Source organism: Megachile rotundata, unplaced genomic scaffold, assembly GCF_050947335.1.
Source record: "Megachile rotundata isolate GNS110a unplaced genomic scaffold, iyMegRotu1 scaffold0083, whole genome shotgun sequence".
NCBI lineage: Eukaryota > Metazoa > Arthropoda > Insecta > Hymenoptera > Megachilidae > Megachile > Megachile rotundata.
Genome location: NW_027473380.1, coordinates 700,877 through 709,172, shown reverse-complemented (window position 1 = coordinate 709,172; position 8,296 = coordinate 700,877).

Here is an 8,296-nt window from a genome sequence, read left to right as displayed (position 1 = left end):
ACACAATCACACAATCACACCATCACACAATCACACAATCACACAGTCACACAATCACAATCACGATCACACAATCACGATCACATAATCACGATCACACAATCACGGTCACACAACCACACAATCACACAATCACACTATCACACGATCACACAATCACACAATCACGGAATCACAATCACGCAATCACAATCACGCATTCACACATTCACGGTCACACTATCACGGTCACAGAATCGGTCACACAATCACGGTCACACAATCATGGTCACACAATCACACAGTTCCTCAATCACACAGTCACACAGTCACACAGTCACACAATCACTCAGTCACACAATCACACAATCACACAATCACACAATCACACAATCACACAATCACAATCACACAATCACAATCACACAATCACACAATCACACAATCAAACAATCACACAATCACACAAGCACACAATCATCAATCACACAATCACGGTCACACAATCACACATTCACACAATCACACAATCACACAATCACTCAATCACAAAATCACACAATCACACAATCACACAGTCACACAATCACAATCACGCAATCACACAATCACGATCACACAATCACGATCACACAATCACGATCACACAATCACGGTCACACAACCACACAATCACACAATCACACAATCACACAATCACACAATCACGATCACACAATCACGATCACACAATCACGATCACACAATCACGATCACACAATCACGGTCACACAACCACACAATCACACTATCACACAATCACACAATCACACAATCACACAATCACACAATCGCACAATCACACAATCACACAATCACAATTACACAATCACACAATCACACAATCGCACAATCGCACAATCACACAATCACACAATCACACAATCACACAATCACACAATCACACAATCACACAAGCACACAATCACTCAATCACACAATCACACAATCACACAATCACACAATCAGACAATCACACAATCACACAATCACACAATCACACAATCACAATCACGATCACACAATCACGATCACACAATCACGGTCACACAATCACGGTCACACAACCACACAATCACACAATCACACAATCACACAATCACACAATCACACAATCACAATCACGATCACACAATCACGATCACACAATCACGGTCACACAATCACGGTCACACAACCACACAATCACACAATCACACAATCACACAATCACACAATCACACAATCATCAATCACACAATCACGGTCACACAATCACACATTCACACAATCACACAATCACACAATCACTCAATAACAAAATCACACAATCACACAATCACACAATCACACAATCACACAGTCACACAATCTCAATCACGCAATCACACAATCACGATCACACAATCACGATCACACAATCACGATCACACAATCACGGTCACACAACCACACAATCACACAATCACACAATCACACAATCACACAATCACACAATCACACAATCACACAATCACACAATCACGATCACACAATCACGATCACACAATCACGGTCACACAACCACACAATCACACTATCACACAATCACACAATCACAATCACACAATCACACAATCACACAATCACAATCACACAATCACAATCACACAATCACAATCACACAATCACAATCACACAATCACAATCACACTATCACAATCACACAATCACAATCACACAATCACAATCACACAATCACACAATCACAATCACACAATCACAATCACACAATCACAATCACACAATCACAATCACACAATCACAATCACACAATCACAATCACACAATCACAATCACACAATCACAATCACACAATCACAATCACACAATCACAATCACACAATCACAATCACACAATCACAATCACACAATCACAATCACACAATCACAATCACACAATCACAATCACACAATCACAATCACACAATCACAATCACACAATCACAATCACACAATCACAATCACACAATCACAATCACACAATCACAATCACACAATCACAATCACACAATTACAATCACACAATCACAATCACACAATCACAATCAAACAATCACAATCACACAATCACAATCACACAATCACAATCACACAATCACAATCACACAATCACAATCACACAATCACAATCACACAATCACACAATCTCACAATCACACAATCGCACAATCACACAATCGCACAATCACACAATCGCACAATCACACAATCACACAATCACCTAATCACACAATCACACAATCTCACAACCACACAATCACACAAGCACACAATCACTCAATCACACAATCACATACTCACACAATCACACAGTCACAATCACACAATCACAACCACACAATCACAATCACACAATCACAATCACACAATCACAATCACACAATCACACAAGCACACAATCACACAATCACACAATCTCACAATTACCCAATCACGCAATCACACAATCACACAATCACACAATCACACAATCACACAATCACAATCGCACAATCAAAATTACACAATCACACAATCACACAGTCACACAATCACACAATCACACAATCGCACAATCAGACAATCACACAACCACACAACCACACAACCATACAAGCACACAATCACTCAATCACACAATCACACACTCACACAATCACACAGTCACAATCACACAATCACACAATCCCACAATCACACAATCACACAATCACACAATCACACGATCACACAATCACACGATCACGCAATCACACATCCACACAATCACACAATCACACCATCACACAATCACACAATCACAGAATCACAGAATCACACAATCACACAATCACACAATCACACAATCACACAATCACGCAATCACACAATCACACAATCACACAATCACACAATCACACAATCACACAATCACACAATCACACAATCACACAATCACACAATCACGCAATCACGCAATCACGCAATCACACAATCACACAATCACACAATCACACAAGCACACAATCACACAATCACACAATCACACAATCACACAATCACACAATCACACAACCACACAATCACACAATGACACAATCACACAATCACACACTCACTCAATCACACCGTCACAATCACACAATCACAATCACACAATCACAATCACACAATCACAATCACACAATCACAATCACACAATCACAATCACACAATCACAATCACACAATCACAATCACACAATCACAATCACACAATCACAATCACACCATCACAATCACACAATCACAATCACACAATCACAATCACACAATCACAATCACACAATCACAATCACACAATCACAATCACACAATCACACAATCTCACAATCACACAATCACACAGTCACACAATCACACAATCACACAATCACAATCGCACAATCACAATTACACAATCACACAATCACACAATCACACAATCACACAATCACACAATCACACAATCACACAATCACACAATCACACAATCACACAATCACACAATCACACAATCACGCAATCACACAACCACACAACGACACAATCACACAATCACACAATCACACTATCACACAATCACACAATCACACAGTCACAATCACACAGTCACACAGTCACACAAACACACAATCACACAATCACACAATCACAAAATCACACAATCACACAATCACACAATCACAATCACACAATCACAATCACAATCACACAATCACAATCACACAATCACACAATCACACAAGCACACAATCACTCAATCACACAATCACACAATCACACAATCACAATCACACAATCACACAATCACACAAGCACACAATCACTCAATCACACAATCACACAATCACACAATCACACAATCACACAATCACACAATCACACAATCACACTATCACACAATCACACAATCACACAATCACACAATCACACAATCACACAATCACACAATCACACAATCACACAAGCACACAATCACACAATCACACGATCACACGATCACACGATCACACAATCACACGATCACGCAATCACACAATCACACAATCACACAATCACACAATCACAGAATCACACAATCACACGATCACACGATCACACGATCACACGATCACACAATCACACGATCACACAACCACACAATCACACAATCACACAATCACACTATCACACAATCACACAATCACACAGTCACAATCACACAATCACACAGTCACACAATCACACAATCACACAATCACACAATCACAAAATCACACAATCACACAATCACACAATCACAATCACACACACAATCACAATCACACAATCACACAATCACACAAGCACACAATCACTCAATCACACAATCACACAATCACACAATCACACAATCACACAATCACACAATCACACAATCACACAATCACACAATCACACAATCGCACAATCACACAATCACACAATCACACAGTCACACAATCACACAATCACAATCACGCAATCACACATTCACGATTACACAATCACGATCACACAATCACGATCACACAATCACGGTCACACAACCACACAATCACACTATCACACAATCACACAATCACTCAGTCACACAATCACTCAGTCACACAATCACACAATCACACAATCATACAATCACACAATCACACAATCACACAATCACACAATCACACAATCACACAATCACACAATCACACAATCACACAATCACACAATCACACAATCACACAATCACACAATCACACAATCACACAATCACACAATCACACAATCACACAATCACGCAATCACACAAGGACACAATCACACAATCACACAATCACACTATCACACAATCACACAGTCACACAATCACACAATCACACAATCACACAATCACACAATCACGCAATCACACAAGGACACAATCACACAATCACACAATCACACTATCACACAATCACACAGTCACAATCACACAATCACACAGTCACACAAACACACAATCACACAATCACACAATCACAAAATCACACAATCACACAATCACACAATCACAATCACACAATCACAATCACAATCACACAATCACAATCACACAATCACACAATCACACAAGCACACAATCACTCAATCACACAATCACACAATCACACAATCACAATCACACAATCACACAATCACACAAGCACACAATCACTCAATCACACAATCACACAATCACACAATCACACAATCACACAATCACACAATCATACAATCACACAATCACACAATCACACAATCACACTATCACACAATCACACAATCACACAATCACACAATCACACAATCACACAATCACACAATCACACAATCACACAAGCACACAATCACACAATCACACGATCACACGATCACACGATCACACAATCACACGATCACGCAATCACACAATCACACAATCACACAATCACACAATCACAGAATCACACAATCACACGATCACACGATCACACGATCACACGATCACACAATCACACGATCACACAACCACACAATCACACAATCACACAATCACACTATTACACAATCACACAATCACACAGTCACAATCACACAATCACACAGTCACACAATCACACAATCACACAATCACACAATCACACAATCACAAAATCACACAATCACACAATCACACAATCACAATCACACACACAATCCCAATCACACAATCACACAATCACACAAGCACACAATCACTCAATCACACAATCACACAATCACACAATCACACAATCACACAATCACACTATCACACAATCACACAATCCCACAATCACACAATCACACAATCACACAATCACACAATCACACAATCACACAATCACACAATCACACAATCACACAATCACACAATCGCACAATCACACAATCGCACAATCACACAATCACACAATCACACAATCACACAATCACACAATCACACAAGCACACAATCACACAATCACACGATCACACGATCACACGATCACACAATCACACGATCACGCAATCACACAATCACACAATCACACAATCACACAATCACAGAATCACACAATCACACAATCACACCATCACACAATCACACAATCACACAATCACACAATCACACAATCACACAATCACACAATCAGACAATCACACAATCACACAATCACACAATCACACAATCACAATCACGATCACACAATCACGATCACACAATCACGGTCACACAATCACGGTCACACAACCACACAATCACACAATCACACAATCACACAATCACACAATCATCAATCACACAATCACGGTCACACAATCACACATTCACACAATCACACAATCACACAATCACTCAATAACAAAATCACACAATCACACAATCACACAATCACACAATCACACAGTCACACAATCTCAATCACGCAATCACACAATCACGATCACACAATCACGATCACACAATCACGATCACACAATCACGGTCACACAACCACACAATCACACAATCACACAATCACACAATCACACAATCACACAATCACACAATCACACAATCACGATCACACAATCACGATCACACAATCACGATCACACAATCACGGTCACACAACCACACAATCACACTATCACACAATCACACAATCACAATCACACAATCACACAATCACAATCACACAATCACAATCACACAATCACAATCACACAATCACAATCACACAATCACAATCACACAATCACATTCACACTATCACAATCACACAATCACAATCACACAATCACAATCACACAATCACACAATCACAATCACACAATCACAATCACACAATCACAATCACACAATCACAATCACACAATCACAATCACACAATCACAATCACACAATCACAATCACACAATCACAATCACACAATCACAATCACACAATCACAATCACACAATCACAATCACACAATCACAATCACACAATCACAATCACACAATCACAATCACACAATCACAATCACACAATCACAATCACACAATTACAATCACACAATCACAATCACACAATCACAATCACACAATCACAATCAAACAATCACAATCACACAATCACAATCACAACAATCACACAATCACACAAGCACACAAGCACACAATCACTCAATCACACAATCACACAATCACACAATCACACAATCACACAATCACATAATCACACAATCACACAATCACACAATCTCACAATCACACAATCGCACAATCACACAATCACACAATCACACAATCACACAATCACCTAAACACACAATCACACAATCTCACAACCACACAATCACACAAGCACACAAGCACACAATCACTCAATCACACAATCACACACTCACACAATCACACAGTCACAATCACACAATCACAACCACACAATCACAATCACACAATCACAATCACACAATCACAATCACACAATCACAATCACACAATCACACAAGCACACAATCACACAATCTCACAATTACCCAATCACGCAATCACACAATCACACAATCACACAATCACACAATCACAATCGCACAATCAAAATTACACAATCACACAATCACACAGTCACACAATCACACAATCACACAATCGCACAATCAGACAATCACACAACCACACAACCACACAACCATACAAGCACACAATCACTCAATCACACAATCACACACTCACACAATCACACAGTCACAATCACACAATCACACAATCCCACAATCACACAATCACACAATCACACAATCACACAATCACACAATCACACAATCACACAATCACACAATCACACAATCACACAATCACACAATCACACAATCACACAATCACACAATCACACAATCACACAATCACACAATCACACAATCACACAATCACACAATCACACAATCACGCAATCACAATCGCACAATCACAATTACACAATCACACAATCACACAATCACACAATCACACAATCAGACAATCACACAATCACACAATCACACAATCACACAATCACACAATCACACAATCACACAATCACACAATCACACAATCGCCTAATCACACAATCACACAACCACACAATCACACAAGCACACAATCACTCAATCACACAATCACACACTCACACAATCACACAGTCTCAATCACACAATCACACAATCACACAATCACACAATCACACAATCACACAGTCACACAACCACACAATCACACAATCACACAATCACACAATCACACAATCACACAATCACACAATCGCCTAATCACACAATCACACAACCACACAA